The sequence below is a fragment of the Dipodomys merriami genome, unplaced genomic scaffold (assembly GCF_024711535.1).
Source record: "Dipodomys merriami isolate MVZ:Mamm:240054 unplaced genomic scaffold, mDipMer1.0.p SCAF_142, whole genome shotgun sequence".
NCBI classification, from domain to species: Eukaryota; Metazoa; Chordata; class Mammalia; order Rodentia; family Heteromyidae; genus Dipodomys; species Dipodomys merriami.
This window is the reverse complement of record NW_027202738.1, coordinates 2,255,689-2,277,126: the sequence shown is the minus strand read 5'-3', so window position 1 is coordinate 2,277,126 and position 21,438 is coordinate 2,255,689. Positions and strand designations below refer to the sequence as shown.

The following is a 21,438-nucleotide window of genomic DNA, read 5'->3' as shown; positions in this document are numbered from 1 at the left end:
TGGGACTGGAGGGGGTGGGAGGGAGCAGCTCTCCAGCAATGGGGGGACCTTGGCAGTGAGGGGCTGCAGCACTCCGCCCAGGCCTTCCAGGCTGAGTGAATCTGAATCCCGAACCCACATGCGGGACCTACAGCTGGTGAGTGGCTGGGTGTCAACGTGGGGACCCAGCACCACCTGACCAGTGACAGTGGATAGTTTGACTAGAGGGGGTGGTGGCACAGCACCCCCAGGGAGCTGAATGTGGACCGCAAATCTGAGCTCCATCTTAGCCTGGATTGACCTTGCCGACCATCAGATCGTCCAGAAACATAGAAGGCCTTGAACAATAACCTGAGAGACCATCTGGGTTCAAAGTCCAGAGTTTTACCTCTGGAGGTCGCACTGGCTAGTTGAAAATCGGGGACTCTGAATCGGGGTGCATGTGCTCCCTGCAATCTGTCCTGAACACAGGGGAAGGAGCTTGAACAGAGCCAGCGCCCAGAAACAGACCCCAGGCCTGGACCTTCATGGCCTTGACTCTGGGCCCCGTGGCCACCTGTGGATGTGTGGAAAATAGCCACTCACCTCCTCAGAGCCCATGCGGGACTGAGGGATCCCGAGCAGAAGATTCCGGGCGAGATCAGAGGCCAGGGGCACCCCGGTCGCCACCAGAGCTGGTGGAGCTAGGAGCAGAGTGGCCAGGCCCTTCCTCCAGCCGGGCAGATGGGGGTGAGGGTGGCAGGTTGCACGTGCGTGCGTGCATGCGTGCGTGCATGCGTGTGTGTGTGTGTGTGTGTGTGTGTGTGTGTGTGCGAGAGAGACCAGGGAACCCCCGCGTGTCTGTTTTAATAAACCTCACCAGGAGCTGGATACCAATTTCTGTCAGAGCAACATAGAATATCTGAACCAGAGCTGAGTAAAAATAAACATTAGACAATTATTGGAATTTAGGTTTATTTAAGAAACCAGCAGGGTGGAGGGAGCCAGGCCCCCGGCTGGTGGGCGCAGCTGCCGGGCCGCATCACCAGCCACGCCATGTGGTGCTTACGCCCGGCCCACCGGCTGCCCACTGGTCCTCCTGTGGCTCAGGCCATCTCAAGTCAGGAGCATGTGTGCCAGGCGCCTGTAATCCCAGCTACTCAGGAGGCTGAAACCTAGAGAATCAGTTTGAAGCCAGCCCAGGCAGAAAGTCTGAGAGATTTCATCTTCAGTTAACCAGCAAAAAGCCAAACTGGAAGTGTGGCTCAAGTGGTAGAGCACCAGCCATAAGTGTGAAAGCCTAAGTTCAAGTTCACCACAATAAAAGTATGGCAGGATGAGGTGGGGGGGGGGATGTATGGCTGGGCTGTGGGTGGATGCCGTCATGGCCAGACTTGATCTTGGATGTGTGACTTAGCATCTCCTCCTCCCCAGGATCATGGCCGGCCTCCCTCAGAATCGCCATGCCCTGGCATTTCCAGAAAGTTTTGCCCAGCAGGAGGGAGAGGAGTAGGCAGCCTAAACCTGCTGAAAGCTGCTGCCCCACCCCCACCCTGACCCCCCCTCTCCCCCCAAAGCCGACAAGGGCCGTCGGGGCTGTAGCATCGTAGAATCAGTCCATAATGCAATCAATTTTGTATATCCCCGGTGAAACGGCAACATTTATTTAACGTCTTTTATAGAGCAGCTGAGTTTTATCACAAATCACATTCCATTTCTATTCATCGGGGACTCCTCGAAGGCTGAAAACGCACTTACTTTTCTCGGAGGAAATTTACCAATTCCTCAATACAGCCCCATTTGCCTCTGTATGTAAAATGGACACATTTATTGAATATTAAACACTGAAGGACCCCGCCTACTGCACGCTGCCATCAGCAGCATTGTCAGGGCTTCCCACCACCCCACCCCAGCCAGCATCAGTCGGACCGCGGAGGGGACTTTCCCCTGGCTCTGGCCAGCTCAATCACCCAGCCCGTGTTGTGTTGGCTTTGGGACAGGAGTTTTGGGGGATTTTTCCCTCCCCCCCCTTCCTCCCACTTGTAACATTTGCAGAAAACAGGCTCTGACTCCCTGACAGTAAATTGTGCTAATTAGCAGGAAAGCCTGTTAATAAAGTGAGTTTTCTTTTATCTACATTTCTGAATCATTGGGGACATCAATTAAAGTGCCTGCTTGGGACAATGTCTTTTTACTGCCGATTGCAAAAGGCTTTTGGGGTGTGTGTGTGTGTGTGTGTGTGTGTGTGTGTGTGTGTGTGTGTGTGTGTGTGTACACGTACGTGTGCATGCACGCATGCATGCGTGTACAGTGTGTGTGCGCCAGTACAAAGGCTTGAACTCAGGGCTTAAGCGCTGTCCGGTAGCTTTGCTGGTACTCTACCACTGGAGCCACACTTTGTGGCTTTTTGGTGGTCCATTGGAGCTGAGTCTCTTGAGGTGCTTGTCCCCAGAGAGGACGGTGGTGGCCGGCCACAGAGGGCCTGCGGCTGGGTCAGGGCTGGAGCTGGGCCAGCTGGCCTGGCCTGCCACGCCCCGAATGCCCACCTGTCTCTGAGCCTCAGTTTTCTCATCCGTAGTCTGAGCTAAACAGAGACATTTCCCCAAGGGCCGTCACCCTGTCTCTGTGGCTGTTTTTGATGCTTTGTATGTTACCAGTTAAAATCGATTTCAAAAAATTTTTTCAAGCTGAAGAATCACTCCATCTGAAGCGCTCGGCTTATAGGAAGCAATCGATAAATTAGAGCTATTCCTTTTTTTTTTTTTTTGGTTACTGTTGTTGCTTGCAAATCGAAGCACACATCTAAAGAGGAGACTGAGCCCAGCACCTAGCAGGTCACATGACAGCTCAGCCCGGCATCTTTATCCTGGGACCTTCTGCAATGCTCTGCATGGAGGGAGTGGCTGCTGCGTTTCAGGGGTGCCCCTCCCGCCTAGCCCCCAGCTCTGCTGCATGCTTTCTTTTCTCTCTCGATCCAAGAGCAGCAGGGTAATAAATCTTAAACCGAAATCTCGGCAGCACATCATGCCTGGGGTACGTGAGGAGTCTCATATTCCAGGCTGTGGACAGGGACCCTGCGTGGGGTCCGTGGCTTGACAGCTGTGTGGGCCGGCAGCGTGGCACTCGGTGTGGGCTGGCAAGGCTGGGCCTGGGCTGGGCTCTGAGGTCACCACAGCTTCCTGGGCTCCAGTAGGCACTCTGGTCCCCTCCCCTGTCCCTTCCCTCCCCTCGCTCCTCCCTCCCCCTTCCCTAGTTCGCCTGTTTATTTTTTAATTTATTTTTTTGCACCAATCCTGGAACTTGAACTCAGGGCCTGGATGTTGTCCTGAGATTTCTTTTTGCTCAAGGCTAACGCTCTACCGCTTGAACCACAGCGTCACTTCTGGCTTTTCTGGTGGTTCATTGGAGATTAGAGTCTCAGGGACTTTGCTGCCTGGGCTGGTTGTGAACCGTCATCCTCAGATCTCAGCCTCCTGAGTTGCTGGGATTGCAGGTGTGAGCCACAGGTGCTTTGCTTCCTCCTGACATTTAGATCAGGGGCTGGGGCTCAGCTGGGGTGGGACCCGCGGGAATCCTTGCTTTGGGCCCTGTGGCCTTGGTGTTTTGCCCACTGTGCTTGTTCAGTAAACCTTAAAGTCCTGCTGACGGTGCCCCCGGTGCACGGAGCAGGGAACGCTCGCTGGTGGTCAGCTCTGCTCATCGCCTCCTGGGAGGCTGCTCCACTGCTCTGGGCCTTGCTCGGCACCCCCCTCTGGAAAATGGGGCGATAACGATGTTTGTGCTATTACTAAGAGATCAGACGGGGGCTGGGCTGGGCTGTGGGCCGTCCCTGCCTCTGTTGCATCCTGGTGTCCACACCCCGGGGTGCAGGTGAGCGGGAGCTGTGGGCTTTATCCTGCCAGCGAGACCTGCCCAGCGGCTATGTCGTCTGTGCAGGTTACCACTGCCGGGCCCTCAAGGCCCATGTCCCAGACAGAAGTGCACACACACAGAACACACCTACACGTGTGTACACACACACACACACACACACACACACACACACACGCTGCCCCCCCCCAGGCCTGCCATCCCATAAGCCAGCTCAGTGAGTTCACCCAGCTGGGGGGTGCAGCTGCTCACCCTCCTGCCTGCAGCCCCTCTCCAAAGTGGGGTCCCTGAGAAACAACTGCCTGGGAAAACACTGGCTTGGGCTGGCATCGATCCAGATGTCTTATTCTAGAATATTCTTTGGTTCCTGGCATGTGGGATCCAGAACACAGGGCTTGTAAAGTTCTGGTTAGGTGGAGGTCTGGGGTGGCCGGGACACGGGTCTGGGGGACCTGTGGTCCTCCCAGGCTGCCCCCGCTGAGCCCCTGCCCACCTCCCCTGCAGGCCGGGGAGTGGGGGGCCCCAGAGTCAGCAAGGGAAGAAGTACACCCCAGGAGCCTCGGGCAGCGGTAGCCTCCTGGCTCCTTCTTTATGGGTGAGGGGAAGTACTTAAAATGCTTACAAGGAATAAACAGCTTTTAATGAAGTTACATCGCCACATAATAAGGATCATAAAATCGCCTTCATAGCGCGGGGTCCCAGGATGGCGTTTATTATCGACTGTGCCGGAATGGTCTTCACGGCGTTCAGGCAGCTGCAGAGACAGAATGCAAAAAAAAAAGAAAAAAAAGAAAGTCTCCTTAAATTACCGGACGGAAATAACCGGCAGAATGTTCCAGAGGAGCACGTGGGGCCGTCCCGGGGCGGAGAGCCGCCTTTGGGGTGGTCTGTCAGAGGCGGTGTGCCCCCTTCTAAAGAACACGGGAGTTGCATTGCAACAAAACAGATGTTCATCTTGTTTCTCCATCGGCTGTTTGATGAGAAATTTATTGCTCTTCCTCTGGGCAGGCGGCCCTCTCCCGGCTGCGAGTCTATTAGACCAGCCAGCAGCTGGCAGGAGGCCAAGGTGCCTGTGTTTTTTGATGAAACCCACAGAAAGCTGGGGCTTCGAGGCGCCGGTAATAATGCACCGGCTAGACTCTCCTGATTGGGCGATTGATTGGCCTGATTTGATTTATTGATCAATACCCTCAAATTTGGCGTCGAGAAGCTGCACTGATTTTTTTTTTTTTAACTATTGCGAATATCTCTGTGCTGGAGAATGAACCTCTGATAAGGAATGTATGAAAGAAATCAAGGCTTATCTTAATCACACGCCAGGCCCCGACACTGCCCGGAGCTGGGGGGAGGGGGCTGGCGGGGGTCTTCATCGCAGGGCAGGCCTGCACAGATCTATAAATTGATGGAATTCAAAGCCTGCAGCATCGATTACCGTTGTAACAAACAGTGGTGCAGAGAATGTCTGATTATTTTTAGACAAAGATTCTGTTTTCTCGGCAGGAATTTTGCTGAGCCTGTCATTGACTCAGATGTCTACCGTTGATTGCAATTAAATGCGATACAAAAAAATTTAAACTCTTTGCATCTTTACTCTTATTTCTCGTTATTAAATATCCCTCGCTTTGTCATTTCCTTGCGGTAGCTACAGCTGGATGAAAGATTTGGTTGGCAGGAGAAAGCTCTGGAATCCAGGGGGAAGGCGGAGGCTGACAGGTTTGTTGGTTCTCCTCTGATGAGACGTGACTCATCTTCGGGACTGGGGGACCAGTGAGGGCATGGGGGGGGCCGGTCAGGGGGAGTTGGAAGAGGGGGATGTGGGGGGAGCAGATGTTTATTTTAAAAGGTGCAATGGCTAGGTGCAGGTGGATGGAGGTTCAAAGCCAGCTCAAGCAGGAAAGTCCGTGAGACTCTGATCTCCAATGAACCACCAGAAAACTGCAAGTGGCACTGTGTGGCTCAAGAGGTAGAGCACCAGCCTTGAGCAGAAAAGCCAAGCAAGAGCGTGAGGCTCTGAATTTGAACCCCAATACTGGCGCGCACACACACATACACACACACACACACATACACACACTGTGTGTATGCATAGGGAAAAGGCTGATACAGAACCATTTCTGATAGGCTCCAAGATTTATAAAAAGTAAAAACATCAACGTCTGAAATGCTGGCGGCCTCTGCGGCCTAGCAGGCTGGGAGCAGGTGGGGAGGGGTCCCTGCCCCAGGTCCCCGCCCAGCCCGGCCCAGCCAGGGGTTGGCGCCACCTGAAATCATTCATTCCTCCACACGGAGCCCGCACCTGGGACTTGCTCTGCACTAAATCATACCTGGAGAGCGACCACAGGTAATCGTGGGTGTGGATAAATGAAGCGTCCTTTGGACGCGCAGCGTGCGGCCAGCGGCCGGGCCCTGGCTGAGTTCATCCATCATCCTGACGCTAGCTCTGTCTTCTCAGAGCCATTAGCCCCAGCGTCCTTGGCGGGGGACAGCTGTAAACTCCAGCCCGTCGGTGGGGTGGCCGAGACCCACAATCCATTACACAGGCGGATGGCGAAGGCGGGTCAGGTGACGGCTCAGCCTCCTCCGCCCGGACCGCCGCTGGCTCATTGCAAATGTCCCTGGCTGGGCCAGGATTGGGGGGTCAGCCTTGACTTTGAACGAGTGAATCTTGTAGAAATTGGCTCTGAAAGGCATGGACCGCCAGCGTGGTCACAGGAATGGTGGCCCCTTGGCCAGGCCCCTGCGGGTCCTCAAGTGCTGGCCTGCCAGGAACTGGAGGGGAAGATGGAAACAACCAGAGGGCAGGGCAGGGACAGAGTTGTCCAGTATTAATCAGATCAGTTATGTCTGGTCATCACAGCAGGTTGTGATTATTAGGCCTGCTTGGTACATGGAGAGGCTGGGCCTCAGGGATGGCCAATAGTCTGCCCAAGGCTATGCGGCAAGCAGTGGGGTGGGGGGCAGAAGAGAGATTCAGATGGTTTGGGGGGGTTCTGCGCACTTCACCCCAAGGAATAAAACTGTCAGGGTTTGTGGAATGGATGGGTGGATGGTGAAGGATGGATGGTGGATGGATATGGTGGATGGATAGATGGATGATGGATGGGTGGAGAGGGTAGGTAGATGGATAGATGGATGGTGAATCAATGAATGGATGGATTGACCTATAGATGGATAGTGGGTAGATGGATGTGAATGGAAGGTGGGTGGATGGATGGATGGAAGGTGGGTAGATGGATGGATGGATGAGTTGGTAGATGATGTATGGATAGATGGATGGTGAATCAGTGGATGGATTAATGGATGGAGAGTGGGTAGACAGATGACAGTGGAAGGTAGGTAGGTGTGATTGGATGGATGGATGGGTGGGTGGATGGATGGATGGATGGTTGGGTGGATGGATGGATGGATGGATGGATGGTTGGGTGGATGAATGGGTGGATGGGTGGGTGGGTGGGTGGATAGAGGGACCGTGACTGGCTGGCTGGTCCATGGGCTCGCAGGGAGGACTCAGATGGGCTCCTGCATGACCACAAGGACCATGCCTTGCTGTCTGGCAGTCCTGGCATGTGTGCTCCTCTGCACGGGTGCAGAGCTGGCCCAGGCAACAGGCCCATCTGCCCGAGGAAACCAGGCAGTACCCCAGGAAGGCCTGTCAGTGCGAGAGTACAGATCCCGAGTCTCCTGTGGGATCCGTGCAGTCTCTGCCAGGCAGTGGCGTGGCTCGCGCTTGTGACTTCACTGACTCTGTGGGCATGTCCCTGGGAGGGTGACCAGGGGCCCGCCGTGGACTGTCTGAACATTTGAGGAGGTCTGGTGCCCCCTGGAGGACATGCGTGATAACACATGGCCCGGAGAGAATTCCAGGGCCCTGCAGTTGTGAGAGCGAGTGAGCGGCTAGAATGGTCAGCTTGACATTGTCACCCCAGTCACCTTGTCCCACGTGCACCCAGTGGCCTGTATCTGTCCTCACAGGCAGCCGGGCAGGGCGGTGGGGAGAGGTGGTCCTCTCTGGGGCCCTGGGGGGTGGGTAGGCTGGTGACATCCACCCCACTTACAAAGGCCCTGTGGCCTGCCCAAGAACATGTGTGTGTGTGTGCGTGTACATAAGTATGTGTGTATGTGTGTGTGTGTGCAAGTGTTGGTACTGGAGCTTGAACCCAGGGCATTGGGCTCTCACTGGACTGTTTTGCTCACTACTAATACTCTGTCACTGAGCCTTGCCTCCAGCCTGGCTCCCCGCCCCCCACCGGCCCCCCCACACTGGTTCATTGGAGACAAAAGTCTCATAGATTTTTCTGCTCAGGCTGGCTTTGAACCTCAATCCTCAGATCTCAGCCTCCTCAGTAGTGGGTTGACAGGCGTGAGCCACATACTTGACCAGACGTAACTTCTCAGGTTGTCCACAGTAACTGCAAGCTTCTGTCATAACCCTGGTGTGTGCATGTAGGAAATCAGACATAACCCAAGTATCCATGAAGCGGAGAAGGGAAACAGCCTGTGTTTGTGACAGGATGCCCGGCCAGGCCGCTGCACGTGGTATACTATGAAGCAAGGTTTTTTTCTGTGCCGATTCCAAGATGCAGGCCAGAGAAATGTATGGGATCATCTCTTGCATAACCAGCTTGTAAAAGAAAGAGGAGCTGGGGAAGGTGCGCTCCTGTTTGCTTGCCTAGGAACGGACTGTGTCATGCTGGAAGGATACAGAGAGGCGTTTCTGGAATCTTCTCCTGAAATCCCTGCGCCATGAGGAGACGCTGTGTGGAGGACTTAGCTATGTGGGTCTTTTCCTGTCTTTAGAAAACCTGCCAGAGCTGAGAACAGTTCCTGCCCGCAGCCGGGGCCGGGCCAAGCTGAGCCACAGCGCCCTACACCTGTTTTGAACACGCACGGGGCGTGGCCAGTGCCCCCCCCCGCCCCCGGTTGGCAGGGAGGGGCTAGGGTCTGGAGGATGACGGTGGGCGGGCTCAAGCGTGTTTGGGGTGGAGCTGATGCCTGTCATACTAGCTACTCAGGAGGATGAGGATCAAGGTTCAAAGCCAGCCCGGGCAGGAAGGTCCGAGAGACTCTTACACCTCCACTAGAAAAAACGGAAGTGGCGCTGTGGCTCAAGTGGTAGTGCTTGCCTGAGCTGAAGAGCTCAGGGACAGCGTCCAGGCCCAGAGTTCAAGTCCCACAACCGACAAATGTGTGTGTGTGTGTGTCTGTGCTTGTGTGTGCGCGCGCATGCGTGCGCGTGTTACAGAAGAAAAGAGCTGCTGTCTGCCTCTTCTGCACTCCAGACTGTTTCCAGTTGGCAGCGGTTGTGCATAGGAGGTGGGGTACCAGCGGGGGGGCCAGAAACTTTGACCCGGCACGGCTGACAGCGCCCGAGCCCACGGTGTTGGCTGCAGCGGGACAATTTGAAATAATTAGAACTTCGCAGAATGTCTCTAAACACGCCGGCGATAGGCAGAGAAAACACTTGTGAAGTGTAATCAGTTATTAGCAGCTGATCAATTACCCCACGGGTAGCTGGGAGGGGGAGGGGAGAGGCAATAATAATAAGCCCCTTGATTAACTGATTTGAATATCTTTGGAGAGCCAATTCCAGATTTTCTTTCTATTTGCCCGCTATTGTAGCGGCTGCACATCTGCTGGCTGAGGTGGGGTGGCGTTGGCGATATGGTAATGGAGTTCTGTGGTGAGGGGGACTGGTGGGGGCTGGAGATGGGAGAGGAGAGGTGGGCGTGGTCAACCGGGTGCCCCCCAGGGACACCTACATCCCCACCCTGAGCTGCTTCCCAATCTTTCTAGGCCACGGGTCGATAGAGGCAGAGGCTGCACCCCCCTGCCCCCAGGGTGCTCCAACACACCACCGTGGCAGCTGCCTGCTCTGTAGTCAGTCCCTGGGCCCTGCTCTGCAACGCCAGCTGTGTGGCTTCAAGCCACTATCTTAATCTCTCTGTGCCGCCATGCGTCCATTCGTACAAATGTAAAGGGGGGCACCGCAGGGTCAGTGGGGTCCTCATAGCACAGAACCAGGCACATGGTAAGCACCGTATACTTGTGCACCCTCCTTTCTCATCACCCCACACCCTACCATTCACGCAGGGCCAAGTCTGCTGGCTGGCGGGCCGGCCGCTCCCCCGCGGAATCTGTGTGTTTGGCACCAGCTACGCCGTTAGGCTTTTTTTCTGGAATCAGTTGCCAAAGAAAAGATTGGGGGATTTCTGCGTTGAAAAATCCAGACATGGGAGTTTTCTGGGGAATCACATGCACGTGCGCGCGCGCACACACACACACACACGTATACATGTACACACACACATTCCCGCCATTGGGCCCCAGCCTGGGTGGAGCTGGTGTGGAGCCCCAGTGGTGGGGGCCTGGACACCTGTCACCCCCTCTTCCCCTCAGACCTCTGGGGGGGCCAGGCCTCCCTGGGCCCCCTTGCTTGGGACATGCCACAGAGACCCGTGAGCCTTGGTGATGTCTTTCCCGGGTCCCCCAGCCCCCGGGGCATGCGCTACCAGGACCCTCGTCGTGTTGGGCTTGGTCTTCTACCAGCACTGCTGGCAGCTCAACCAGAGGGACCAGAGACTGAGAGGCAGACAGACAGACAGACAGGAGCCGGACCTGGGCCGGCCCGCTGTGCGGTTAGGCGGGGAAGCTCCCTCTGAGCCCTCGGTTCCGCCATCTGTGTTTCCAGATGCCAGCGATGGGCGGGCAGATGCTCTGTGACTCATCTATTCATGGCTATTGAGGCTGAGAAAGTTCTAGAAAGAAAACTTGCATGCTCTGTATAAACCTGCAAGGCTGCTGCTCGTGGCCAATCTCTTTTCTTTGTTTATGCTGTTGTTTTGTTCTGGTCCTGGGGTTTGAACTCTGAGCCTGGGCGCTGTCCCTGAGCTTTTTTTGCTCAAGACAAGCGCTCTACCACTTGAGCCACTGCACCACTTCTGGTTTTCTGGTGGTTCATTGGAGGTAAGAGTCTCAGATCCTCAGATCTCAGCGCCCTGAGCAGCTGGGACGGCAGGCTTGAGTTCTATATCTTAGAACAGCTTTATGAAAGTGTGAGGCTCCCTGCACGTGTGCACAGTTCCGGGGTTCTGGTATTGATGGATCGGGGGCGATGACCCTTCTCCATGTTTCAGGTCTGTCCCTTCCCGGCCCCGCATCTAGCCCCTGACAGCAGGCTGTGTCTGGTCTGGGCATCCGCCCTCTCTGGTCACCTCAGACGCTGCCTCCTGTGGTCCCTGCGCTCGGGTGGCAGCTGTCACTCAGCCTGTGCTTCCACGGTTTGTGTGGTTGTTGCCCCTAGGAGTTCTTTTTCCCTGCTGCATTATATTCCCCAACCTCCCTCCCTCACCAGCACGTGGCAGGTGTGGCCCAGGATGGTATATAGTAGGCACCCAGTAAGTGCCGCTTTCCTGTCTGGATCGTGTACCTGTTGCCTTCTTAGCCCTGAACATGAGAGAGTCTTTCTGGAGCATTCTGAAGCTTTTCTCCACCGCCAGTGGCCCTCAGCCTCCAAGAGAAGCTGCTGGAAGGGCCCGGTTCCATTGCTAGTGCTAGAAGGACAAAATAACAACAAGAAAACCCACAGTGCCATGGGGTTGGGAGGTGCCCCTCGCCCAGGGGCGGCGCGGGCAGGAGCTCCGCGCGGGGTGGGGAGTGAGCCCCCTCCTCCCCCTCTGGGTGGGGGCTGTGGTGTTTTCCTGGTGCGGGTGCGTGCCCTGCTGCAGCCTCAGCTCCGGAAGATAAAGCGGCAATCAGGCGGCGGGTTTCCTGCGGGGAGGTGATCAGGCGCCGGGTGGCACCCTCAGTGAAGCCTGCAGGCCCGGCCACCGCGGGGCGGGCGCCCTCCTGATGCCCGGGGACCCTCAGCAGCTGCTGCAGGTGGGGCTGGGACCCAGAGTGGACCTGTCCCTCATTCATCCACTCATTCATTACTTCAGTGTCTGATGTACCAGGCTCTGGGCTGCAGCAGTGACCCCAGCAGACCGAGACCTCGCGGCGCTGATGTTGGCGTGGCAGGCGGGAGAAGCCGGCCACAGGCGGTGGGGAAGTGGCTGTGTAAATGAGTCAGTGACCAGTACCGCAGCCCCGCTCCCCCGCACACCCAGGAGGGGAGGCGGGGGCGGAGACTTCCAGCAGTCAAGGCATCCCAAGCAGCTTACATTTCCAGCAGAGGGGGCAGCCGGTGGAAAGGCCCTGTGGCAGGACTGGGCTTGGTGACTCGAGGGCCAGCCAGACCCCTGTGTGGCCGGCCACAGCAGCAGGAGGGGCAGCCGGAGGGAGCAAGGCCGGGGGAGTGGGGGGGGGTGGGGAGTCATGTAACCAGGCCCTAAGAGGGAGCCATGGGGGGGGTTCTGGGGAGCGGGGGGGGGGGAGGATAGGTCAGTAGTGTTGGTGTTGGTGGGAACGGACCATGGGATTGCGAGAAGAGCCCAGAGAGGGGCCCCATGCCCGGCTGCAGAGTAACCACACACCAGGCCACAGCAGAGGGGATGGGAAATGGTCGCTGACCTGTGCCACCCTGGCAGGGCAGGGCAGAGCACGTGGCTGCCCCTCCCTGCCCTCTGAGGCCCCCAGATCACCCGGTGTCCGCCCCAGCCCAAATCCCACGGTGCCCTGGACTCCCCAGCACTGGGCCGTGACCCGGACCCTGCAGGCCCCTGGCCTCTCCTGCTGCTGGAGCCCTGAGGGAGGGGAGGTGGGGGGCGGGGAGCCGGACTCTACCTCCCCTCCTCCCCGTGGTGCTCCGGCCGGAGCGCTGCGTGAGATGCAGTGAACAAACTGTGGGACCTGGTCTTCCAGCCAGATGACAGCCTTGGCTCACCTCAAGCCGGAAGCAAATTGCTGCCTGGATTTTTCTGGAAGCCAGAGCTGTGGGAGCTGTTAGAAGGGCCTGAGAATTGCGGTTTTGACCATCCATCTCTGCTCCTAAGTGACCAGATAGTTCATGTGGGCAGGACATTGGTCTGTCTCATCCCTGCCAATATTCCAGGAACCTAAACATAGTTGAGTGGATGTGGGAATGGACGGATGATGGATGGGCAGACGGATGGTGAATGGATGGTGGAGGAATATGGTAAATAGATGGATGGATGATAGATGGATTATGTCTGGATAGATGATGATGATGGAGGGATGATTGATAGATGATGGATGGATAGATGGAAAGCAGATGGATATATGATTGATGGATGATGGATGGATGAAAGAATAGATGGATAGATGGATGATGATGGGTGATCAAAAGTTAGATGGTGGCCGGGTGCCGGTGGCTCACGCCTGTAATCCTAGCTACTCAGGAGGCTGAGATCTGAGGATCGCGGTTCAAAGCCAGCCCAGGCAGGAAAGTCCATGAAACTCTTATCTCCAATAAACCACCAGAAAACCAGAAGTGGCACTGTAGCTCAAGTGGTAGAGCGCTCACCTTGAGCTGAAGAGCTGAGGGACAATGCTCAGGCCCAGAGTTCAATCCCCATGACCGACCAAAAAAAATAAAAAAGTTAGATGATGGATGGATTATGGTAGATAAATGGGGGATGGTTGGATGGATTGGTGGATAGATGGTGGATGGATGGATTGGTGGATAGATGATAGATTATGATGGATGGATGATGGATAGATTGTTGGATGGATCGGTTGAGAGATGATGGATGGACAGATGGATGGATGATGATAGATAGATAGCTGATGAGCGGACAGATAGATGGATGATGGATGGACAAATGAGCACATAAATGGATGGACAGGCAGTTTACAGAATGCCTGCCTGGCTGTGTCGGTATCTGAAGTGTATCCCTGGAGACATGGCTCAGAAGAAGAAACCAGAAGCCCTGTCCCCACGGTGCCACCTCCTAGCTGGAGACTCTGTCTTTTCAGCCTCCGTACGTCTCCTGCGCCTGCTTCTTAGGGCGGTGTATTTGCTCTATCTCTCTGTGTTTCTGGAGCGTTCTGGCTCCCTGGCCCTGCCAGCATGCAGTAGGCTCAGCATCTTGGCTAGAACTCCTGCCAGACAGCATGCAGCCCCTTGGCACACCCAGACATTGGCTGTGGTCCCCACAGGGCCCCCCGCCAGTGTCGCGGTGTGCCCGGGTGCAGGACGCCGCAGGCCCTGCCCCTTGCCCCGTGGCCACGGGTCATTGGCCCAATGGGAACGCGTGCGGTTTCCTTGCAGTGCCCGGTGATGGATGGTTCCGGGAAGCCAGGCCGTCCTTCAGCTTGGTGATCCATCGCCATGGGCTGCGGCGCCGTCTTTCCTGGCTGTCTCTTGCTGGTGGCCGGCTGGCTGGTGCCCTCCACCCCTCGGGCATGCCCCTGCCAGCTCCTGTGTGCAGACGTCTCAGCCCTCGCTGCATCTGCAGCAGAGCCCTCGGGGCTGAGCACCCCTGAAATTGTCTTCCTGGGGTTGGCCTGGGACGCTAGTGGCAAAGCGCTGTGTCTTCTTTCTCCTCCTTCAGCCGAGGACTTGGGCGCAGGGTGCACACTGCACATCTGCGTGCCACACGTAGGTGCACTGACATTCACAGCTGTCTTTTGAATGCCTGTGTGTACCAGGCATCGCGCTAGACCCCAGAAAGGCGGCCAAGATAAATAGGACCCCCGGAGAGAGAGGGCGCACCACCACCGCCACCCCCAGACGTGAGGTCTGACGCTCTCCCTGCCATACTAGGAAGCCCAGGACTGTGATCACAGTCACCCTGGAGACACGAACGTTCGAGAGACAGAGGCTGAGGCCCTGTCCAAGGACACCTGTCAGCCCTTCACAGGACTGGTCAAGCGGCCAGCACCTGCGGCTCACGTCTGTCATCCTCGCTGCTCCGGAGGCTGAGATCTGAGGACCGCCATTCAAAATCAGCCCAAGCAGGAAAATTTGTGAGACTCTTATCTCCAGGTAACCACCAAAACCGTGGAAGTGGAGATGTGGCTCACGTGGTAGAGCACCATCTTGTGTGAAAAAGCCAAGCAAGAGCATGAGGCCCTGAGTTCAAGCCCCAGGACTCACCTGCACATGCACACACGCGCATACTCACAGAGCACCGTGCTCTGCTTCATGGCCCCCGTGTGTAGGCACTGGATTCCCTGGTGGTCTCTGCAATTATCGCTATGTAAGTCTAGGGGAGGGGGCCAGCACAGGTAGATTGGAGCCAGCAAACTATGAGGCAAGGGTCCAGCCAGGGAGGCTTATACTTTCAGGGGTTTGGGGCTTCCTGAGGGTGAGGCTCTGTGTCCTGTGCGGGGCGCCGTTCAAACAGATGTAAACATCCACCAGCATCCGCAGTGAACTTGAACTTGGGCCTGTGTGGGTCAGAGAGGGAACTCGGGAGAGGACTCGAGGGTAGATCTGAGCCAGGCAGTTATGGGGCTCCCACGTGCTGATGGGGGGGGAGGCTGGGCGGGCAGGGGGCATCTGTGGAGGGTGAGTGGGGGGCTGCTGATCCCACCCGGGAGCACCCTCCTCCAGAGCCCAACTTCCTGCCACTCGGGTCAGAGCCGCTTAATTCCAGCTTCCTCTTTCTCCCTGCACATTGGAGCCTCAGCTGTATCTGTCATCTGCTCAAGCTCATTAAAATTATTTCTTTTTAGTTGTAAATGGGCTGTTTATGACGATCCGCACTGGGCTCCCGGCTGTCTGTCTGCTGCTGATGGCCGGTTAATCAGAGTCTCCCCACCCCCACCCGGCCTGGCCCCACCTGGGCCGTGTTCATCCCGCCCTGCTGCCCCAGCCCTGCTGCCCCAGCCCTGCGCGCTGCGCTCTGGCTGATTTTGTGCTCTCGCTTCTGAATCTCCAGACCAGGGCTGATTATTCTTTTTCTTTTTCTTTTCTTCTTTTTTTGTTTTTGCTCCTTTGAAATAAATATAGTGCCGCGAGCTCTTTTATTTTAAGTGTGTTTATTTTAAAAGACCACTGTCAATTGGTGTTGGCTCCCGCGCCATGTGGATGCTCAAATATATGTTTTAGAATGAGAGGAGGGGAGTTGTTTGTGCCTTCAGTTGGTAAAACTTAGCAGGAATCTATTAGTCTTTCTTTGTGTGTGTGTGTATGTGTGTGTGCACGTGCACGCGCGCCTGTGCCAGTACTAGGACTTGAACTTGGGGCTTTGTGCTCTTGCTTGGCCTTTTTTGCTACCAGCTGGTGCTCTACCACTTGAGTCACAGATCCACATTTGGGTTTTTGCTGATTAGTTGGAGTTAAGAGTCTCGTGGACTTTCCTGCCGGGCTGGCTTCAAACTACAACCCTCAGATCTCAGCCTTCTTTGTAGCGAGGATGACAGGCGTGAGCCACCAGCAGCGCCTGGCTTGTTTTCTTCTCGGTGAAACCCAGAACGCTGGGACTCACTCATCCTGTGAGGTGGGTGCTGCGCTCCCGGGGCGTTTAGATAGAAGATTAATTGCAGCCGGCATTCACTGAACGCTTTGTACCGGGTATGGCCTGGTATATTTAGATACCATCGCTTCAAACACGCTCCTACGGCGCCCAGCCACCGGGGCAGGAATCCAAGAGCAAAAAGTGAAGAATTTACTTCTGCAGTCCTCCTAGGATTGCAGAACTGGAACTTATTTCCAGCTCTTGCGTCAGTCACAGACTTGCTCACGTGTGTCTTGGGGGAGGAAAGCCGGGGCCTGGCACGCGGAAGCCCGGGGTAAGTCTGCTTGGGAGTCTTGTGGTAGTTGCTGGTGTATGTCAGGGTGGAAGGCAATGGTAGGGAGGGTGCAGCCCTGGCTGCTGCCGTTCCCCCACCCCCCCGGAACTGGGTGGGAGGGCTGGGCCTGGGACCTGCTGCTGTCCCCTTGCACTGCCCTTGGAGTCCCAGGACAGCAGACATCCCTCCTTGTCAGGGTGGTGCAGGCGAATGGAGCCAGCCAGATTCCAGCAGGGGTTGGTGTTACCCTCGAGGAGCTTCTGCCAGCTTCTGCCAGCAACACTGGTTGCTGTGGTACAGAAAAGTTGTGACATCTCTGGGATTAAAGTACAATGTCTGCAGAATGTGGTAGTACACTCCTGTAATCCCAGCATTCCAGAGGCTGGGACAGAAGGAGTATAAATTCAAGGCCAGCTGATCGCTGGTGGCTCACGCCTGTAATCCCAGCTACTAAGGAGGCTGAGATCTGAGGATCACAGTTCAAAGCCAGCCCCGGGCAGGAAAGCCCTTGAGACTCTTATCTCCAATAAACCACTAGAAAACTGGAAGTGGCGCTGTGGAGAGGGTAGAGCGCTCGCCTTGAGCTGAAGAGCGCAGGGACAGCACCCAAGCCCAGTGTTCAAGCCCTACAACCAACCAAAAAAAAAAAAAAAAAATTCAAGGTCAGCCTGAGCTACATAGCAAGACCTTTTCTCAAAAATGAAACAAAAACAAAAAAGAGCCAGCTGCCGGTGGCTCACTCCTGTAATCCTAGCTACTAAGGAGGCTGGAGATCTGAGGATCACCTTTCAAAGCCAGCTAGGGCAGGAAAGTCCAGAAGACTCTTATCTCCAATAAACCACCAGAAAACGAAGTGGTGCTGTGGCTCAAGTGGTAGAATACTCACCTTGAACTGAAGAGCTGAGGGACAGCACCCAGGCCCACAGTTCAAGCTTCCTAGATGTTTGTTCTGAAAGTGATGTAAAAACCACATCTTTGTCTTCAAAAGAGATGAGAAAAAGTCAGAAACCCCCAACAAATGCTCCTCTATGGCTTCAGGAGACCACAGCGCCCTGGTTCTTTCTCTCCTGACAAGTGTTCGTGTCAACCTTTATCTGCTGCCTCCAGTCCCCTTCTCCCAGCCCCTCAGTATTTTGGTTGTGGTGAATTACATTTTCCTTATGGAAGGTATGATTAATTGTAAATGATAGGAACCAGAAGCCTCCTTTATTCACTTATTTATGCCTGACACCTTTTTTATTTTTTTGGTCATGAGGTTTGAACTCTGGGCCTGGGCTCTGTCCCTTAGTTCATCAGCTCAAGGCAAGCACTCTACCACTTGAGCCACAGCACCACGTCTGGTTTTCTGGTGGTTTATTGGAGATAAGAGTCTCATGGGTACTGGGAAGGTGGCTCAGTGGTAGAGTGCTTGCCTTGCATACATGAGGCCCCAAGTTTGATTCCTCAGCACCACATAAGCAGAAAAAGCCGGAAATGGCGCTGTGGCTCAAGTAGTAGAGCGCTAGCCTTGAGCTGAAGAGCTGAGGGACAGCACCCAAGCCCAGAGTTCAGGCTAAAAAACGACAAAATAAATAAATTTAAATTAAAAAAAAGTCTCCCACACTTTCCTACCTGGGCTGGCATTGAACCGAGATCCTCAGATCTCAGCCTCCTGAGTAGCTAGGATTACAGGCGTGAGCCACCAGCGCCAGGCACACACCTTATTTTTCACAAGCCCAAAATTCCATTTTGCTTTGGGCTGGAAGCCCCGGTAGTAAGTCCTATGCGCTAGGAAAATTCAGCACCTTGGACAGCGCCAGCTCCCTTGCTTGTGCCTGCTTGCAAGTACTTTTGAACATGTGAGCAGGCACTGAGTGGGGTTTGAACTCAGGGCCTCGGGCTCTTGCTTGGCTCTTTCCACTCAAGGCTAGGGCTTTTCACTTGAGCCACACCTCCACTTCCAAATTTTGTGGTTAATTGGAGATAAGAGTCTCATAAGTGCTGTGCTGACTTCAAAGCACAATCATCAGATCTTAGCATCCTGAATAGCAAGGATGGCAAATGTGAGCTACCATACCCAACCCGGTGCCTTTTATGCAGTGATTTGTGTGTGTGTGTGTGTTTGTGTGTGTGCGTGTGTGCATGCACGCACACCTCTCGTCTAGTCTCAGGCTTCTCTGAAGAGGTTAAACATTGCTTTAGAAATCGAAATTTCTTCCTGGATTTCTCCAAAGGGCACAGGAGATGGGAGATGGCTGTCTGGGGCTTCGGGACCTCCAGATTTTCAGTGTGGTGGCGATTTGCAGTGAGCAGATTTGCAGATTCCCAGACATGATATAAGACAATTGCCACGCATTCTGTCTCTTAGAAGGAGAAAGGATTTGCAGCGGGTTAATAGTACTTTTATTTCATTATCTAATGGTAAAAGTGCTTCATTGTGTGTGCAAGATGAATGCGAGTGAGCAGTGACAAATGAGGTCTTTCAGCCCAGCCGGGCCTCGTCCTGCCTATGTTAGATTAAAGAGTTCACCCTGGAAATAGGCGCACGCGTCTGCGTGTATGTTTTTAATAAATCTGATTGCAGGAATTTATTGCACCGCCGGATTTAGGAAATTATGCGGCTTGATTGCTACAAATATAATCGGGTGATATATACAGAAAGGCTCAAGTTATGATCCAGGAAAAAAATAAAAAGCCCATCTCAGGATGGTTAGCAGAAGCAGCCGACCACATAAACAGAGTGCTGCTTGAATTATGCAAATAAAGCCCATCACAACTCCTGGCGAATGATGCTCATCTGGCAAAACTGCCTCCGTTAAAGTGAAGAAAGCTTTGAGGGGGGTGATCAAATTTGTGCATATGGCCAAGCCTGCTGGCTCACACCTGTAATCCCAGCCACTCAGGAGGCTAAGAACAGAGGACCAAGGTTCCAAGCCAGCCTAGGCAGGAAAGTCCATGAGACGCTTATCTCCAATGAACTACCAAAAAGCCAGAAGTGGAGCTGTGGCTGGGGTGGTAGAGTGCCAGCCTTAAGTGAAAAAGCTCAGGGATGGTGCTCAGGCCCTGAGTTCAAGCCCCAGTTTACTCCTTTGTCTCCTTGTTGGTCCTGTCTGGTCTGACGCCATGGCTGTGCAAATCCGAAGCTGGTTGCTCTGAATCCAGGAGTCTTCCGTCAGGCATTTCTTCTATTCCATGTAGAACCTTCCATGATTTACTGCCGGGTACACAGAAGGTCAGCCGGCTTCTTACTGGCGCCTTCATTTTTCCAAAATCTACGGAAATTAAAAAGCCATCTATATCTTAAGAGGCGTATTTATGAACCTTTAAGTGAGCCAGTTCCGGCTGGCGCGGTTCCCACGTCTGATATATGAAAGCTGTCGACAGCCGCGCCTTACGCCATAATCTGCCCGCACAATATGCCGTGCTTTACTATTTTGACACGGTTTGGAGATGTTTTCTTTAGTTCCTGACAAGCTTATGTCATCACTCTGGAAATGGAAGAGGTGGGGTGGGGACAAGGGCGGGGGGAGAAAGGGGGAAAGAACCAACTCTACCCAACTTTCCGGGAGATTATTAATCTGACCCAACTTCCAATGAGAGGAAGAAAAAACAAAGCCATCCTGGGTTGTGTTTCCTTTCCTAGTTACCTCTCCGGTTTTGCAAATGGTTTCTTTGTGCTAGGAGCGTCTGTAGTTGGCCTTTTCTCAGCTTTGTGAGTTATAGAAATTTGTTCCGAATGCTGCTTCTTCTTTTTTTAATGAGGATTTAAAATAAAAAAGGAAAAGGGGAAAATAGTTTTCTTTTTTCTCTCTTTTCTTTTCTTTCCCTTTTTTTCCCCTTGTTGCAGAAGGAACTTAATTCCGTGGCGTGGAGCCGCGCGGCGGGGGGAGAGCAAGCCTTCTCAGAAACATTTAATCCAACTCCGACGGGAATTTAAGAAAAATGTACCTGAGGTACGGCGTGTTTGCTGCTTATGGAATTAACTCTGTGGGCATGCAAATTTCCCCTCGCTCCAACTGGATTTTGAAAACTATAGACACAAGTGACTTAAGAAGAAAAGAAGCTAATTAGCCACAAAGAAAAATGACAGCCCCAGGCCGCGTTTTTTTCTGTTCTGGGAACTCGGCACTGGGCTAACATCAGACAGATCCTTGCTCTGTGAAAGCCATTGTGGGGGGGGGGGACCAGGAATGAATGCTTGGCCCCCACAGCCTGGTTGATGAGGCAGATCTGTGGTTTTATTTTGCTTTTCTGTCAGGGTCTGGAGAATGGCAGCTAGAGGCTCCCCCAACCCCCACTGCCTAGAAATCCACCTGTCCCGCCCCTCGGTGCCTCCCTCCCTCCCGACTGGGCCCAGCCCTCTTTCTGGGGTGCCATGGAGTGGCCCCATAATGGCCTGGCCCCCAGAGGGACAACAAGCACCCACACGCTTGTGCTTCGCAGAGGTGAAGGGGGGAGCGCGTTCTTCCTTCCTCTAGCCCGCCCCCATCCCCTCTCAAATCAAAAGAAAAAATGGCTATAAACACGGGAGGAAAATGAGGCTTGGACTGTGCATAACAACCCGGCAGAGACGCGGCACAGACAAGAGGCAAACCGACCCCGGGCAGGCGCCGCGGGCACGGGCTGCGGGCACGGTGGGCTGGGACTGGGGAAGGACGCGTCTAGAGGGCATGCCTGGAAGACAGGGCTGACACTCCGATCAGAGGAGGACGCAGCCATCCCCACCACGCCTTCCCTTGTAAACTGATCACAGCTTCCAAGTTAGAATGTCCCTTTTCCCAAGATCGAGACTGCCCGCTGGCTCTCCCATCTCTGGGAGCAGAGTTGGATTAGGCACTGATCCACACACCCTCCTCTCTCTCCCTCCCCTGCCCCCCCCCCCTTTCTCGCCTGCTCAGACCCTCAGTCTCATCTTCTTTTCCCCAACACAGGGAACTTGAGCCCCTCCCCCTCCCTCCTTCCCCCATCCCCTCCCCCCCCCCGGGGGTGGGGGGG

The 21,438-nt window shown here is 54.6% G+C and overlaps 1 protein-coding gene across 14 annotated transcripts in view; it reads left to right on the top strand.

Annotated features, from left to right (window-relative positions):
• LOC138826396 (homeobox protein cut-like 2) overlaps positions 1-21,438 on the top strand; it is a 125,430-nt gene that overhangs the window by 63,253 nt on the left and 40,739 nt on the right. For 7 of the 14 annotated variants that reach the window (XM_070021524.1, XM_070021521.1, XM_070021522.1 and 4 more), the window contains exon 2: positions 20,291-20,396. The exons of the other annotated variants lie outside the window; for them this stretch is intronic. The gene's annotated coding sequence lies outside the window, so the exon portion shown is untranslated. The remainder of the gene's footprint in view (positions 1-20,290; positions 20,397-21,438) is intronic. 14 annotated transcript variants of the gene reach the window in all.